The sequence below is a fragment of the Brassica napus genome, chromosome C4 (assembly GCF_020379485.1).
Source record: "Brassica napus cultivar Da-Ae chromosome C4, Da-Ae, whole genome shotgun sequence".
NCBI classification, from domain to species: Eukaryota; Viridiplantae; Streptophyta; class Magnoliopsida; order Brassicales; family Brassicaceae; genus Brassica; species Brassica napus.
The window spans coordinates 13986379-14004954 of record NC_063447.1 but is presented as its reverse complement, the minus strand read 5'-3'; the positions used below and the strand labels follow the sequence as shown (position 1 = coordinate 14004954).

At 43.8% G+C, this 18576-nt stretch overlaps 1 pseudogene; it reads right to left on the bottom strand.

Annotated features, from left to right (window-relative positions):
- Nucleotides 1–3216: 3216 nt before the first annotated feature.
- LOC106379789 lies at nt 3217–17343 on the bottom strand (annotated as a pseudogene).
- Between the last annotated feature and the right edge of the window lie 1233 nt (nt 17344–18576).

The following is an 18576-nucleotide window of genomic DNA, read 5'->3' as shown; positions in this document are numbered from 1 at the left end:
ACTTAGCTAATTTTGGGGGCGAACCAACTGCTCCCGACGCTTCCCAACTCTCCTGCTGACGCAATGCACGTCTATAATTTTTGGCGTGTTTCGTGAACCAGACTTCATCCTCCTCGTCCTGCTCCACTCTGAACTCCTTACTCGCATTACTACTCATGTTCCTTTCTAGACTGTCATCTTCTCCAATCTCTCCTTCCTCCAACTGAGACTGAGTTAGAACTTCTTGTTTCCTTACCACAGCCAGAGCACTGCTTGTACTGACTTCCGGAGGAGAACTTACGGCTCTAGCGTACACTCTTACTATAGAGCGAGACCTACTCCGGGCCCTCGAACGATTCCTGTTATGGAGAGTTCTAAGAGCAACAGACGACGCCACTTGTTGGATCTCTTGTTTCGGCTCTGCAGCCTTCGGTATCTCATCCTGTGTTATGATAGGCATGCTACCTCCCATACAGGGGTTGGACTGCTCAGTAACACCCGTCGAACGGCTCTGACTGGAGTGGTGCCTATTATGGGGCCTACCACGAGACTTATCAACCGTGGCACTCTTAGCCCTTGCCTCTTGACTCCCTAATACCACGCCTCCTGAATGGCACCTATCAGCAACATGTCCATAACTTGAACACAACTCACACTTCACCGGTAACCAGGGGTACGTAACAGATATCTCCACTTCTCTTCCACTTGAAAAACCTGATATGATTTTCTCCGGAAGCTTCCTTGTCAGATCTATCCTCACATACATCTTTGCGACATGGAAATTCTCCTTCCTCTCTGTTTCCGGAGCTAAAGACACTGGCTTACCCACTGCCGTAGCTAACCTGCTCAAACTCTCCTTGTTAAAAAGCAAGTATGGAACATTCCTCAACTCCACTGGAACCACTGCCATTGTAAGAGGGGCCACTTCTGGATCTAGCTCAGGGGACCAAGGAGCTACAAACATAGGATGACCTGCAATGTTCCAACAGGTACGAGCTAAAATCCTCTCCCTTGTTCTGGTATTCGTGACTTTGAGTAAGAAGCCACTGAGACCTATCTTATGAACAAAGATTCTAGGACTAGGATTAGCCCATATAGAGTTAACAACTCCGATGATCCTTCCCATCGATGGAACACCCCTTTGAAATCTCGCAAAAATGAAATCTTTAAACTCTTCTTTCGCTGCGGCAATGTTGTCATCAGGAATAAAAACCAAAGGGACTCCTGAAACGTGTTCTGCTGGTGTGCCAATCTCCTCGAGTTCTGCTGAAGCCTTTAGTAGATTAGCATAGCTCTTGGCCGATGGGTTTAATGAGGGTACCTTCTCCGTACTCGTATCTACAAACCCTGCTGACACTGGAGTAACGGATTCCTCTGCAGTCCAGAATCGTAGGAGGACTGAACGCTGCTAGCACCATCTATGAAGGGCTCCAACCTCTTAAAGGTTTCACCTTTCTTTGACAGTACGAACTCCGCCGCTACATGAGACGGCGTCTCTGGAACACTACACGCCTTTCCATCAGGAGAGGGGAAAACATCCGAATCGGAGCTCCGAACGGCCTGGAGAGAACGGTCTACCTCCACCTTTGCGCTATCCACCAAGCAAGGAAGGGTCCCACCTGCCTCAGAAGTGGCAGTTACAGCAACGGAGCTTGAGGCACCGGCGAATGTGGGAGAATCATTGCTCGATTTCAGCAAAGAGGAGCCTTTACCAACACCCGCGAAGCGGGACATCTTCGACGAAACCCTAAAGGGGAGCTTACGCTTCTTCTTGGGATTCATGGACCTAGACCAGAGAAAGCGGGTGGGGGGGGGGGGAGGGGATTCTCGACGGAGAAGCGTGAGGCCCTCCGACGGCGGCTAGGGTTAGGACACCCTAGACGAGAGAAGAAAGAGCAAAGATAAAATTTAAGTGTATTGATTCATACTCATATGGTTATATACCAAAAGTATAATTTCCTGGTTTATTAGCAACTAAAACATGGAAATGCTGTACAAGAAGATGTTCTTTCTTCTAACCATTACAAGAAGATGTTCTTTCTTCTAACCATTTCGGAAAACAATTTAGTTGATAACCATATATTAGATTTTTCAAGTTTTTAAAATCATCTATCTTATTAAAACTTAAGTACAAATTAGGTTTGTTTGCAAACATGTATAACAATTTTTTAAAAAAGTTTGTTTGGAAACATAGATTGTAGTTTAAAAAAAAGTTTGTTAGGAAACATATATTGCAGTTTTAAAAAAGAAGTTTGTTTGAAAACATAGATTGTAGTTTTTTAAAAATAATGGGCTTATATTTTTAAGAAAATTTGGAAGTAATGAGCTTATATTTTTAAGAAAATTTGGAAGTCCATTATATTATGAGAAACTATCTATATGGTACCTAATCAGGTTCGGTTCAGGTCTGTTTGAGTTTCGGGTTTCCGGGGTCAAAGATTTCAGCCTCGTTCTAATATTTCTAAATTTATGTTCAGATTCGCTTCAGATTTTTGCAGGTTCGGTTCGAGTTCGGATAACCCATTTACATTACTTTTAAAATTTTAAAATTTATTATATATTTATATACTTTAAATTTCTCAAAAACTATAAAGTAATAAATATAAATTTGAATAACATACGTCAGAATACCTAAACTTAACATATAAATTAGTTTAGTTCAAATATTTGGATAGAGAACCAATAATTATTTGAAATATTTTTGGTGTTTTAAGTATACTTCTACTATTTTATATATTTACTATTGATTATTTGTTTATATTTTCAAGTATTTAAACCAGCTTAAAAGTATCATATATATTCTAGATGTTTGTATATATATTAAATCTAAAAATAATTAATATATATAAGTATATAAATCTATTTCGGACACATTCGTGTACCCGGAATACTTCAGTTCGGATTGGATTCGGATTCAGTTTCGGTTCTCTAAAAACCAAAATTTTGAATAATTCTGATATTTAATCAATTTTGGTTTGGGCTTGGTACTACTTTTCGGATCTCTTCAGATTCAGGTATTTTGCATAGCCCTTATATTATTGACATGAAAAACACGTAGAAACATATTTTGAAAAATATATCCGCGCGTACCAAAGTCTAGTATAGAATTAAAGGAAAAGCAAATACCAAAGAGTCTTTGCTAAGGATCGAGGAACTTAAGTTACAACTTACAAGAAGACATAGAACAATAATACAATTTTCAGATTAACAACTCTCACCTCGGTTTAGCTATTCATCTCAAGGTTCAAACAAAACCGCTTTCGGGTGAGACAAGAACAAGAGCTTACAATTTATCCTAACACGTTTCCCTTGTGGCTGCAATTTACCATCTCTCATCATCGCACAAAACTCCTCAGTCTATTCTTCCATCCTGCACAAAACCAGCTAAATGTTAAACCGGAAAAATAACAAACCAGAAACTTAAAAAAGTCAATTTACATTATCTGTATCAACTTCTGATATGATATCTTTGGCATTAGCCTCATCTCCCACAACATGCTTCAAGTTATTCTTCGTTATGTACCTTTTGTATAAATAAGCAAATCCAAATTAATGCGCAGAACATTATATCTTACTACATTTTCAAATCTTTGGTTCTCTACACACAAAAAATGATTGGTGGAGATTGATTCATTAACTTACCCGCTACCATCTTTATCAAAGTACTGGAACGCTTTGTGCAAATTTTCATCTGTAACAAGTACGTTTGTTTCCGTAGTCGCTGAGATATACTCGTAGAGGTCCATTCTTCCATTGCCATCGACATCAGCCTGGACAAAGTTTACTGTTATGTATCACAAACACACAAAGCAGTTAAATAAAGATGGTTTCTTGGTTGCTTAGCTTCACTTAGAGAGAGGTTAGGATGAGATCTAGGTGCATTCAGTCCGTTTCTTAGTTCACCGTAAGTGATTGACCCGCTTCCGTCAGTATCCATTTTCTTAAAAACCCTATCTTTATCATCTTTGATTAGCTCGTCTTCTAGACCCTCTACTATAACCTGCAAATCAAACACAAATCACAGTCCAAAGGCAGGCAGTGGTAGATATGAGTATCATTTTTTTTTTATTATTATTAGAGAACACAATGAGATGGCAACTTTTACATAAAGAGCTAGCTTCTTAAGCTTGTTCATAGCTCCAAATCTCTTCATACGCAATACCAGAACATTATCAATAGGCTTATATGGAGCTTGTATTTTGATCCAGCTATGTTCTACAAACCCACAAGAAGATTGCTACTTAGATACGAACATAAATAAACTCGCACGTTTTTTTTTTGTATACCAGAAGATTTGGGGTCGAAGCCCGTAATCTCCCATGCCCGAAACCACAGCATGTTATATTAGTTTCGTCCCAGCGGTCACTCGAACTAGGGGACCTCTAACACAATGGTCAAAGATACTTTCTAGTTAAGGTAATAACCTCTGGTAAACTCACACTATTACTTTAGACAGAAGTAGATGAATACTTCAAAAAATTTCATATTGTCACGCTACAACATATCATTTAGAATCACAAATAAAGAGGCTAACCAAGAACATTTGAAGCAGAGATTCGGCTATTAGGGTCTTTGGTTAACATCTTCTTGACAAGATCTTTGGCGTTCTCAGATACACAAGGCCATGGTTTGCTCTCCAAATCAAGACTACCTCTCCTAATCTCAGACTCTACAATAACACACATGGGCTTGTAGATATAATTACAGAACCTAACCTCCCAAGAAAATGAGGAAATCAAGGCATGTGGTAGTGGTGCTTAAGCTCTTACCAGTCTCAAATGGGTGCTTGCCGCTGAGTAGAAGGTATAATATAACACCAGCACTCCAAATGTCAATCTCTTTCCCGTAGCTTTTCCCTTGTAATACTTCAGGGGCAAGGTAGTATTTACTCTCGACTTTACCCTTCAGTTCTGTTTCTGCAATTGTTACACATACAAAAGAAACAGAGTCAGAACAAAGCTAGAACAGTCTTAAGTATCAGAAACAGAGTTAGAAACAGAGTTAATAACAGAGCCGTAACAGAGTCAGTTGCTCTGTTAAGGCTTATACGACATGATAATCTCTAAATACATCCCGGCTCACCTTGTTTGATGTAAACAGAAGATCCGAAACCGATAGCTTTGAGCATGGTGTTCTCATCCTCACTCGAGAACAAGAAGTTCTTGTAAGAGGTAAGAGCCTTTTTACTGAATTGATTTCTTATTGCTTGAGATCAAAAGAGATTACAACTCACGACTTAAGTAATGCAAAGCTAGCTAAAGAATAGGAAACAACTAACTAACTAGTAACCATCTTCCTACAAGTCAGGAGAGGTTTATTGACTCAGAAACAATTTTAAAAAAAACTCCAAAAGACTCTGTAAAGCAACTAACTTGTCGACCAAGTAACTTTATTCTTCAATCCTTCCCCTAAACTGAAACACTCTGCTTCAGTTTACTCTTCCTTTAAGCCAACTCCCATCTTCAACCTCAGCTTCTCGAACACTTCTAACTTCACCGGTTTGGTCATGATATCAGACAGTTGTTCCAGAGTCGAGCAGTACTCCAAACATATCACTTCTTCATTCACAACTTCACGCAAAAACTGGTACCTCACGTGAATGTGTTTGCTCTTTCCGTGTAAGACAAGATTCTTTGAGAGTTTGATTGTAGAACTGTTGTCACACATCAGAAGTGTACCTTTCCCTTGATCGACCCCACCATTCTCAAGAACATTCCTTAGCCACACGGCTTGACACGCTCCATATGCTGCTGCTACATATTCCGCTTCGGTGGTTGAGAGAGTGCCAATGGGCTGCTTCTTTGATGCCCAAGACACGGCTCCTCCCCCTAGTATGAACGTGTATCCTGACGTGCTTCTTCTATCATCTAAGTCTCCAGCATAATCACTATCAACATAGCCAATCAACTTCTCCTCTTTCCCACTCTTGTACTGAATTCCAAAGTTGATTGTCCCTTGCACATACCTTAGTATTCTCTTTGCAGCCATCAAGTGTTGCTCTCCCGGGTGCTCCATGTATCTACTGACGAGATTGACCGAGTATATAAGATCAGGTCGAGTTGCAGTCAGATACCTTAAGCTACCAACTAGCTGTTTAAATGATGTAGGATCCACTTTCATACCATCTCCTTCTTTGGTTAGCTTCGTTCCAGAAACAATTGGATTCAGAACATGGTTGCAGTCTTCCATACCAAACTTCCTCAGTGTCTCAGATGCATACTTCCTCTGAGTTATGAAGATTCCTCTTGTATCTTGTATCACTTCTACTCCAAGAAAGTACCTCATCATTCCCAGATCTGTCATATAGAGAATTCTTCTTCCATTGTTGCCTTGAACTCGTTGAGCATGATCTCTGAGTTACTTGTGTAGATAAGATCATCTACATACAAGCTTACAATCAAGACACCTTCTTCTTCCTTCTTGACAAACAGAGTATGTTCACAATAGCATTTTGTGAACCCCTTGCTCTCAAAGTATCCTTCAATCCTTCTGTACCAAGCTCTAGGAGCTTGTCTTAGACCATATAGAGCCTTCCTGAGCTTATACACCTTCTCGCCATCTTCTTTAAGCTCAAACCCTCTTGGTTGTTCAATGTATACATCCTCTTCTAACTCCCCATGAAGAAAGGCGCTTTTCACATCTAGCTGGAGTACTTTCCACCTTCTCTGTGCGGCTATTGCAATGATCAGTCTGATTGTGTCCCACCTAGCTACCAGAACAAACACCTCATGAAAGTCCACTCCATGTGTCTGGTGGAAACCCTTTGCAACCAACCTAGCCTTGTATTTATCAACCTCAACCCTCTCGTTGAGCTTAGTCTTGTAAACCCATTTAACTCCAATCACTTTAGCTCCATTGGGTAAAGACACCAGCTCCCAAGTTTCATTGTCTTCTATGAATTTGATTTCCACCTCCATTGCCTTTCTCCACTTCTCTTCTTTCACTGCTTCCTCAAATTTCTCTGGGTCTTCATCTGAAGCATACACTAGCACCCACGACTCTAGTTCTTCTTCTTCTCCTTCCATGAACAACCCTTTTCCTTCAACCACATAGTCTCTCATCCATGCTGGCTTTAACACGCTTCTACCAGCTCTACTTCTGCTCGTTTCTTCTCTCTCTGTTTCTCTAGGCTGAACGGTTTGTTCCTCTTGTGGCTCATCATCAATTCTTTCTTCTTCATTAGCGATTGAATCAGCCTGCTCTTCTTCATCATCATTGCCTCTCTCTTCCTCTTCTCCAGCAACTTCTATCGGTTTCTCTTCTTCAGCTTTTCCTTCCCAATCCCACTTCTTACTCTCATCAAACTTCACATCTTTGCTGATGATGATCTTCTTGGTTACTGGATTGTATAACCGGTAAGCCTTCGATTCTTTGCTGACCCCAAACATCACACATTTGATGCTTTTTCATCAGGTTTTATTCGCCTTTCATACGGTATTAGTGCAAAAGTCACACACCCGAAGACTCTTAGATGTTCCACCGACGGCTTGTGTTGGCTCCACTTTTCAGATGGTGTGACTTCTCCTAAGATCATTGTTGGACATCTGTTCAGTATGTGAACCGTGTACCGTGCAGCTTCAGGCCAGAATCTGTGAGGAACTTGCATTCCAAATAGCATACACCTCACCATGTTCATCAGACTTCTGTTCTTCCTCTCAGCTATACCGTTTTGTTGAGGCGTGTAAGCAGCAGTGAATTGACGTTTGATGCCTGTCTCTGTGCAATAATCCTGGAAAGCCTTGGAGTTGTACTCTCCACCGCGATCAGTCCTGAGACACACCAATAATACACCAGCCTCTCTCTCTCAACTGCCGTCTTGAATTCATTAAAGACCTTAAACGCCTCAGACTTTTCTGCTAAGAAGTATGTCCAGCATTTACGGCTATGATCATCAATAAAATTAATGATGTACCTCTTTCCACTCTCTGAAATCGGTGAGATTGGACCGCAGATGTCGCTATGCACAAGCTCTAGCACACGACTGGCCTTCCACTCGCTCTGCTTTGGAATATTGAATCGAATCTGCTTGCCCTTCATGCAGATCTCGCATACTATTCCATCGCTTGCAATCTTCGGTAAGCCCTCAACCATCTCCTTCTCTGAAAGGGTTGCAAGTACCTTATGATTCAGATGTCCCAACCTCTTGTGCCACACCTCTTCCATGCTTGTAGCAGGGATCACAAGCTGATTCATCTCCAGGTCTTTCTTAGCTTCTCTCACGATTGCCTTAACCACAAACATACGATTTTCAGTCATCGTTGAGTGCATGATCACTCGCTGTTGCTGTTTGTGCCAGATCTTACACTCATCATCTTCAATGATGATCCGCAGTCCCTTCTGTTGAAGCTGCCCAACACTGAGTAGGTTGTTTCTCAGTCCAGGTACGTAGTAGACAGAGGAGATCACTTGTGTTGCGCCATTGATCTCAAGTCTTAGGTTTCCTCTTCCCTCAACTTGCATCTTTCTGTCATCTCCAAGTCGTACTTGTTGCCGGAATTGATCATCAAAGGTGATTTACCACTCCCTAACTCCACACATATGGTTGCTGCATCCTGAGTCCAAGTACCATACATGCTCCACTTCTTCGTTGAACTGAGCCATGAGAAGTATATCTTCCTCCATTTCAGCGTAATTAGCTGATTTTTCCCATAAGGGACACTCGTTCTTGTAATGTACCATCTTGTGACACTTGAAGCATTCAATGTTACTCTTGTTGAAGCTTGCATTTCCTCTATCAAAGCCTCCTCTTCCACTACCTCTGGAGCCACCTCTTCCTCGGTTTTGGTACTGATTCCCTCTCCCTTGAGAGTATCTTCCTCGTCCTCTCCCATCCTCCATTCTTAAAGCATGCTCATCTCCTACGTGCTTTCTCAGGTTCTGCTCATGAACAAGGAGGGAGATTTGGAGTTCATCGACAGACATCTCCTTGATGTCTTTGGACTCCTCTATGGCACACACCACATAGGTAAACTTCTCAACTAGAGTCCTGAGAATCTTCTCAACAACTTTGTCATTAGGCATATCTTCTCCCAAATTCCTCATGTCGTTGGCCACAACCATAACTCGGGAGAAGTACTCCGTTATCGTGTCCCTTCGCAGCCTCTGCAGTTGTGCACTTTGCACCCTCTTGTTCCCCTGGTACTTGGCCTTCATTGACTCCCATATATCCTTTGAACTCTCCTTCTTCACAATCGTCTTCAAAATTGTTTTGTCAATGGATGCAAACAGGTAGTTCTTCACCTTGAGGTCTTTCAGCTTCTGCTCGGCTACCTCAGTCCTCTGTGGGCCTGTCAGAATCACGTTTCTCTCCGGCTGCGTGATCCCAACCTCTATGAGCTCCCACCACTCCTTTGATCTCAGCAGGTTCTCCATGAGCATTGCCCAATGCTCGTAGTCACCGTCAAACTTCGGTATGTTCAGCGATGAGTCTCTCTCTCCCATTCTCTCACTCTTTTCTTATCACAAGTTTTTAGATTAAGAAAGCTCTGATACCACTTGTAAGAGGTAAGGGCCTTTTTACTGAATTGATTTCTTATTGCTTGAGATCAAAAGAGATTACAACTCACGACTTAAGTAATGCAAAGCTAGCTAAAGAATAGGAAACAATTAACCAACTAGTAACCATCTTCCTACAAGTCAGGAGAGGTTTATTGACTCAGAAACAAATTTAAAAAAAAAACTCCAAAAGACTCGGTAAACCAACTAACTTGTCGACCAAGTAACTTTATTCTTCAGTTCTCAGGCTTGACATCACGATGAATCACACCCATCGAGTGACAAGTCTGCAAAGCATTCACGATAGACTTCAAGATTCCAGCAGAATCTTTCTCTGGGTAATAGCTATGTGCTTCAATCCTACTTGATAGCTCTCCACCACCACACAGTTCCATCACTATGTGTATGCACTCTCTGTCCTCGTACACGCTCTTGATACTGACTATGTTGTGCTGGCATGAAAGGCGAAACATGATCTCAATCTCCTTCTTCACAGCTTCTTTGTCTTCCTCGCTTTTTAGCTTACCTTTTTGAATGGATTTTGTTTAAACTGAGACTGTCAATAAACTAGTGAAGAGAAAGGATGAGTTCTCGTCGGTGGGTCAAGACAAAGACGTGTTTTATTAGATCAATGATTCGAAACAGTGTTACAAAAGGGGAAGAGAACAGATGAAATAGTCCGGCGAAGATAAGTTCTACGGACCGTACAAGTCGGCGAGATGTAAGATGTAAAACCTTAAGTCTAGCCGAAAGTGTGTGTGTAGTAATTTGCGGATCCCTCACTTGTTGCCTTTCCTCCTCCTTTTATAGACAAATGCTCGTTGACCTAATGCGCTCTGTCTCGATGGGCCTCCTCAAGTGATTGGGCCAGGGCGTCAGGCCGCTGAGTCAAGCCGTCGAGCCGATGACGTTCAGTCAGTCGTCTCGCAGACCAAAAGTAGTCTAGAGCCGAGCCGATAGTCGGCTCGCAAGTCGATGAGCCGACTTTCTTTGTTGTAATCATGTGACTGGATAATTGTCTTGCAAGCCTTTTGGGAAGGCTAAGCCCATACCCAACAGTAAGTCCCCCCAGTTCGCTGGTGAGTAGCATAGCCGACTCAGCGAATTTGAAAGTAGGGTTTGCGAGACAACTATATTAGGTCTACGATCTCAGTCGACTCCTCGACTATGCAATCAACTCATCTGCTCGCGCTCGATGATCTGACCGGTTTTGGTTCAGACCGGTGATTAATTTTAGTTTTGGAGCTGACTGTTGGTTTCGATTTGGACCGGTTTCGGTTCTCCTCGAGAAGTCGAAAAGTCGCGACGTTCGGTGAGCTCCACGCGCCTAAATGGGCTGACCTAGGCCCATCTAGGTCTAATGATGACGCCTCGGGGTGCGATGCGCTCCTCCCTCTATAAATACTCCTCACGCGTCTCATTTTCTCCACTTTTCATCCGGCTCATGTACTTTATCTCTCTTACTTTCTGCTTCTCTCTCTAACTTTGTAGTCTTAGCTTTGAGGATGTTGTCGGGCGGTAGCGGTAAGCTTTCTAGGGCTCAGAAAGGGAAAGCCATGGCGAGAGAAACCGAGTCAAGTCCTGCACGTGTCGTTGTGCCGAACTCTCCTTCTGGTTTTGAGACGATTCATCGTGAAGCCATGATGGATACAGAGAACATGGACACGCCTCAACGAGTCCTCGTTGCTGACTCAGCGCGTCAGCTCCGAGAAGAGGGAGAGAGTGCGACATTAATCTTGAGAGACGGTCAGGATGGAGCGAGCGATGGAGAGGTTTCTCTTCCTGATTTCGTTCTGTGCTGTTATCTCCCCGGGGGAATCTTCGAGGATCTTCCGGCTTTGGCGGCGGAGCAGATGCGTTCTCCTGTCGTAGAAGGACAGTCGTGGGAGAACGTCGAGGAGACTCGTTCGACTCCTAGCAGCGTGAAGGCTCTGCTGAGAAAATGCGGAGGAGCCGGGGTGACTTTCTTGATCCCGACAAAATCTCAAAGGCCGTGGTCCCCTCCGTTGGGATTCCAGTGCGTCTACGAGTCATATTTTCAGAGCGAGACCAAGCTCTGGTTTCCGATTCCTCGACTCATCACGTTTTATGTGAGTCGTCGCGACGCAGCAATAAGTCAGTTCTTTAATGGCGCGTTCCGTATTTTGGTTGTATTGATGGTGACGGCGGCGGAAATCGATGTTTCGATGAGCGTACGGACTCTCGAGGAGTTGACATATACGAAATCCATGGGGGATGGTCTATTCTCGATTCAGATGAGGCCCAACTACAACGTAATTATTGATCATCCAAGCAGGACGGCTAATTGGCAACGCTTCTATTTTTATGTCAAATCTGACAGTTTTTCCTTCGAGGAGCCGCCCAACGATTCCTTTCGGTTTTTGTGGAATCATAAGCTCGGTAGAACGCTGTTGTTAGCTTATCGACTGTTTCTTTTTCTTGTTTTCTGATGAGTCATTGTTTGATTGCAGTTGATCACCCAGACACGGCCTCCTATCCAGAAGATTTCGTTTCTGACGCTCGTGCAGCCGTGTCGCGTGTCCAAGTTAGTTGGAAAGACATCACCATCAAGAGGGTCCGACGAGTCCTTGACAGAATCTCGAAGCATAAGTCCTCTTTCCGTGGTTGCGTATTTTTCCTGACTCACGTTTGTTCGTTCGAGACTTTTATTTTTCCTGATCCTTTTCGGGGGATTCGAGATCTGATCTACCACCTTTGATTACCGGAAACAAGCGGCGGTTTTTGATATTCAGTAGTGCCGAGCAAAAGATCATCAACGCAGCCATGGAGATGAAAGAACTTCCGGATTTGAGTGCATTAATCAAGAAGAAGCTGAGCGGAGCGAAAATGGCATCTTCTGCGACTCTTAGTGAGACGACTCCTAGTGAGACGACTCCTCCCGCTACTCTTCCTCCCGCTCCTCTACACCTCGCCGTTTCCCCCGGGCCATCTGTAGGCCCGGTTAATGACGAGTCTTCGAGGGAGGATCTGATGCGGACCTCTGAATGGGAGACCGATAAGCCATCGGTGACCGATGGTAATAAGAAGAGATCCGCTCCTGATTCCTCTGCTTCGGTTGCTTCTCAAGCGAGGACCGAGTCTGATGGGCCCCCACAGAAGAAGAAGAAAAAGGAGAAAAAGAAGAAGCTTGTCGAGGGACAGTCGGAGCCTATTGGGGACATTGAGGGCTGCGAAACTGCCACCGAGGAAGGTTCCTCTCGTGATGCTGCGGCTCGAGCAGTCGTCGAATTAAACGACTCCCCGATCGTTTTGCCGAAGAGGAAGAAAACTTCTCGTAGTCATGAGTCGTCTACTCCTGCTGCATCCGCTTCTGCTGCGAAGACTCCTTCAGCCGCGCCTCTGACTATCGTTGAAGGTGGTTCAGCTTCGGAGGAGCGTCGGGTCAAATTTCGCGATCACGTGGAATTCAAGTATGTCGGCGAGACTCCACTTTCTTACGCCCCGTCTGAATGCGCTGAACTTATTCGACCGATTAAAGGTGGTCGCAGGGACTTGCCTACAGTCAAGGACCTTATCTTCAAGGACGCATATGTTGATGCAGCGAGGACCAAAATTTTGGTAAAAACTATTCTCCTCAGTTCGTCTCGTTTATATTCCTGTTTCTGATCCTTTCTTTCGTCCATACAGAGTGATGGAAGCATGAACTTCGTCGTCGAGTTGTACGACTCGGCCCTCAAGGAGGCCACATCCAAGTTAAAACAATCCGACAAGCTCCTTTTGGCGAAGGACGCAGCTCACGATCGCAAGGCAAAGGAGTTTAAAGCGACGGTCGATAGGGTTGCGGAAGAGCGGACTCGGTTGCTTGCCAGAAAGAAGCCTCAGAAGGCTCATTTCTTGGAGAAGTTCGGGGAGTTGAGAGATAAGTTCGAGGCTGCCGGCGCGAAGATCCGAGGACTTGAAGAGGAGAAGAAGGCTTAGACTAGAGAGAAAGTTGCCTTAGAAGAGAAGATGGTGTCCACGGCTCTGAGGCACTTGAAGGAGGTCAATAGGTTAAAGGATTCTCGGGGTTACGAGGTCACACACGAGCGAGTCCGCGTACAAACAACCATGATTGCTAAGAGCAATCATTGTTTCGCTAAAATTCGAGATCTCGAGAAGCGTCGTGGCGAGTTCGAAACGGCGAGGTCTTTGCAGAGCCAAGCCTTCGGGACGAAGAAATGCCTTGAGGCACTTAAGGAGAGTGGGACCGATATTCTGCAGGAGATGATTGACTTGTTCTCTGAACAAGAGAAAGAGTACGAGGCTGAAGCTGAACGCTTAGCCGTCGGCGGGATTCCCGAAGAGCTTCTCTGTCTATCTCCTCTTCGTCTTCGATCCCCCTTCTTGAACGAGAATGTGTTGGCGGCGATCGACCCATACGGGTCAAATGCAGGTCTGATTGACGATGGAACCGCTGCCTTCCTCCAAACTTCGAGTAGTTCTCAGGGTGATCATGTGACCGAAAAGTTGGATGACCCGACTGGATGAGAGCTCGGGGAGTCGTCTTTTCAGGAATGTGGGATTGCTAGCGAGGTCGTGAGGTCCGAGGACACGACTGCTCCACTTGTTTTGGACCCGACTGTGTTATCGGTCGGCCTCGTCGTGAATGAAGGTCCGTTGATCCCGACTCTCGGAGCTAGTGGTGTTACTCCCACTCCTATTCTGGGATTCGAGGAGACGGAAGTGGAGCCTGTTAACCTGCTTGACCTCTCGGACTTTTCGACTGAAGAGGTGGGTGGTGAGAAACCGGATGAAATTGAACCTGTCCTCGTGGACAATCCGCAACGAGAAGAGAGAGCGGTTGATGAAGCTGAGAATCCGCCTGTTCTGCCAACGGATGAGACTGGAGGTGCTTCGGATCAGCTTGAAGCTCAGGTCATCGAGGAGGGCCCTGATCGTATCGAGGACTAATTTGATATGTTGTTGTTGTTTTTCTTTAGCTTTCTATTTTTAGCCCTCGGAGGCTTTTGTCGATGTAATATCTGAACTCGTTTCGCTCTGCGGTTCTTTTGTTTCAGACTTTCAGTAAGTTTGTTTTCCTCAGAAATTATTTGTAGAGCAAAGTTTTCCTTAGTAGTGAGACATAGTTTCGTGGACTCGAAAGTGCCAGTTGGCTTTCGACGAGTCGCTGAATTCTACTTTGAATATTGGGTTTAAACGATTTTGATTTGGCAATTTGGTCGATGTCTTGAATTAAACCGGAGAGTCAATGACTCGGTCTTATCAAATTTTGACGCGTTATGCCGTCAGTTCGAGTCCTCGAGAACAGTTGAAATTTTCGAGTTTCGAAGACAATCGTTTATATTTTCGATCAACAACGGTTTTCACTCGATCTTGAAGTAATCCAAAAAATGTTAGGTTGGCCAAGCCCGGCTTTAGAGGATTATAAGATGATTGAAAGTTGTTGTCTCGATCGCATGGGTCAGGACCGAGATACGACCGAAAATCCCTTGAGCATGTGTCTGTTTAGGACATGCTCGTTAGTGGGTGTGAGTGCTAGTACGTTTGTCCGAGAGACAAGGTCGTGCTCGTGCGTAAGCATCACTTAAAACAATTCGCGCTCCTACATGTTGGGAGATTGTTTTTGTTATAGCTGGACCTGGTGAAAGGCTGTCTACGTACCTCTAGGAGAGGATCAAGCCATTCGTAGTTCGTTTTGGTTAGTGAAAGTGGCAGTGGATGCACATTCACTCTTTTGTCATTCACTCATTGATTTGGAGATTCGTCGATCGAGCAAGACTGTCAAGTGCTCGATCCTCAGGCCTATGCTCAAGAGTAGTATCGTCGGAGGTGCATGGAATTCCATGCTCTGGGAACGGGTTCGCCAGTCGACGTCTCGAGTCGGTAGACTCCTGGTTTAACAACTTCAGCAATTTTGTAAGGCCCTTCCCAGTTAGTTCCGAGCTTGCCTGCATTCAGCTCCTTAGTGTTTTCGAACACTTTACGCAGTACTATGTCGCCCAGTTCGAGAGGTCGAGACTTGACCTTCTTGTTGTAGTAGCCTTCGATCTGATGCTGATAATTCTGGATGTGTAGCAGAGCTTGGTCGCGGCGTTCTTCTATAGCGTCCAGGGCGTCGAAGAGCATATCACTGTTGAGTTCAATGTTCTGTGGCATCCTTGACCGTCGTAGACTGGTTATGTTTACTCCGGCGGGAGCCATGGCTTCGACTCCGTGTGCCATTGAGAAAGGAGTTGGTTTCGTTGCTCCTCGAGGAGTTGTCCTATGTGACCAGAGAACACCGTCCAGTTCATCAGCCCAGCACCCTTTTTTCAGGTCGAGGCGTTTCTTCAAACCGTCGATTATGATTTTGGTGGTTGCCTCGGCTTGACCATTGCTCTGCGGGTATCGCGGACTTGATGTGTTGAGTCGGATTCTCCATCTCTCGCAGAATTCTCAAAATTTGTTTGATATGAACTGGGAGCCGTTGTCGGTCACTATCTCGTAGGGTAAGCCGTGGTGACAGATGATGTTCTTCCACACGAACCGTTGGACTTCTGTTTCCTTTATGCTTGCGAAAGCTTCTGCCTCTTACTTCGTGAAGTAGTCTGTCAAGACTAGAACGAAGCGTTTCTGTCGAGAACTCGGCATTGGGCCGATTATGTCCATTCCCCATCGCATGAAAGGGTATGGAGCTGTCATCGTTCGCAACAGCTGCGTCGGGGAGCGGATCGTCGAGGCGTGTCTCTGGCATTGATCGCATCGCTGGGCGTAAGCTTCGCAGTTTGCATTCATTGTTGGCCAGTAAAAACCGAGACTTTTTACTTTTAAAGCAAGTGCTTGACCTCCGGAGTGATTTCCTGCAGCGTCTTCGTGCGTTTCGCCATGACTAGGTGCGTCTCCTCGCCGTTGATGCACTTCAGAAGCACCTTGGTTGCGGTCCATCTATGGAGCTCTCCATCGAGGACGACGTAATGGGCACTCCGCGTCTTGAGCCGTCTCGCAATCCATTTCTCGGGAGGTAGCTTTCCATCAACCAAGTAGTCGATAAATTCCGTCCTCCAGTCGGTGGCGTCAGCTGATTCCGCTTCAAGGACTTGATCCATGGGCGTGGCTTCGGTTATTGATGCTACGACGGTGGTCTCATTAGGAGGTAGATCGATGCTTGGTTTGTCGATCTTGTGGATAGGAATGGTACGTTTCACCTGATCGCGCAGTCTGCTACCTAGAGCAGCGAGGGCATCAGCGCACACGTTCTCTCCTCTGGGGACTTTGGTGAGTTCAAAGAATTCGAAGTCTTTGGCGAGTGCTTGAATGGTCTTGAGGTATGCGTCCATCCGTTCGTTACGGGCGTCGTAGTCGCCACTGGACTGACTGGTTACGAGTTGGGAGTCGCAGAACGCGCTGAGGCATTTTTCCTTGACTGCCTTGGCGAGTCGTAGTCCTGCGATCAACGACTCATACTCTGCTTCATTGTTCGAAGCGGCGAAGCCGAAGCTGAACGACTGTCTGATTAACTCTCCTGTTGGGGATTGCAGTTGTACCCCCGCTCCTGATCCTTTGTTTGTTGATGATCCGTCGACGTGGAGTATCCAATTTTGACTTGGAAGGATTAGATCTTGCTCGAGCTCTGGCGCGAGCTCGACGAGGAAATCTGCGAGGACTTGAGATTTTGCAGCTGTTCGATTCTTGAAAACAATGTCATGTTCGCTGAGCTCGATAGCCCACTTCGATAGCTGTCCAGATTGATTTGCAGGCGTAGCTTCCGCCTGTGAGAAGCTCCTCGCACATGTACGTTGTTCCCAAGTTACCTTTGCCTAATTCCTTGCCGAAGCTGTAAAGCTTTTTGATATCTTCTAGTGGCTTTCCTAGTATGTTCTGTAGCTCTCCATCTGACAGCGGCTGGTTCTTACTCCAGGAGCAACCCATTGGTTTGAGTGGGAGGAGTTATTAGCTGTTATTTTATATTCGATCTTTTTTAAAAAAAAACAAAAAAAAATAAATAATAAAAATAAAAAAATAAAAAATAAAAAATAATAGTAGTTATAAAAATAATTTTAAAAATATATAGCAAAACACTACTCTAAACCCTTGGGTAAACCTTAAACTCTTGGATAAACCTCAAACTCTTGGATAAATCCTACACTCTAAATAAAAAACACTAAACACTAAAACACTAAATCCTAAACTCTAAATCCTAAACCCTAAATCTTTGAATGTTTTAGTGTTTAGTGTTTTTGATTTAGAGTTTAGGATTTATCCGAGGGTTTAGGGTTTATCTGAGGGTTTAGGGTTTACGATTTAATGTTTAGGGATTATGATTTAGGATTTACGATTTAGTATTTTGCTGACGACGTTAAAAATATTTTTTTTCTGTAACTATTACTATTTTTATTTTTCTTTTATTTATTTATTTTTAAATATAATACAACTTGACAATATTCTTTTTCTTTTTTTTTTAAATTATCGAATATGAAATAACACAATTCTATTGGTTGGTGAACCTAGAGGTTCTTCCTATGGGGTGAACCCAAGAATAAGTCTTAAAGGAGAGTAGAGAACTTAGATTGTCAAAATGTAAGGTTCAGGAGCTGGTATTTTAAAATTTGAAGGAAGACAAACATATACTATATAGGGCCCGACTGGTTCAAACATAGCGGTTGCGGTTGCGGGTGCGGGAGTTTGCGGAAACTAGGGTTTGGCGACTCTCTCTCTATGCGCCGGCTCTCTCTCTCCTCTAGGGCGCGTCCAACTCTCTCTCTCTATAGCATTGGGCCGGTTATGGACATACACTATATGATTTATAACAAATTCGTAACATACTAAAATTAATTAGAAAAATTTGCCAAAACAGAACAATAAACAGCATAGTTGTCCCTTTGGTACAATAGCATCCAAGTTATCTCTTTAGTATATTTTTTTCATAATCTTAAAACTAACTCTTGATTAAGCAAATTAAACCCAAAACACAATTTAAAAGTTTAATTGAATTTTAAAATTTTTAATAAAAAGGAAAAAATGTTTTAAAAACGTTAAAATATAAAAGTTTATTTTTTACTAGTGGTTAGCCCGTCCTACGGGCGGGGTTAATTACTTTACATTTATATTTTTTTTTGTAAAATTTGGTGCAACTTGATTCGTAAAAGATCATGGTCTTCATTT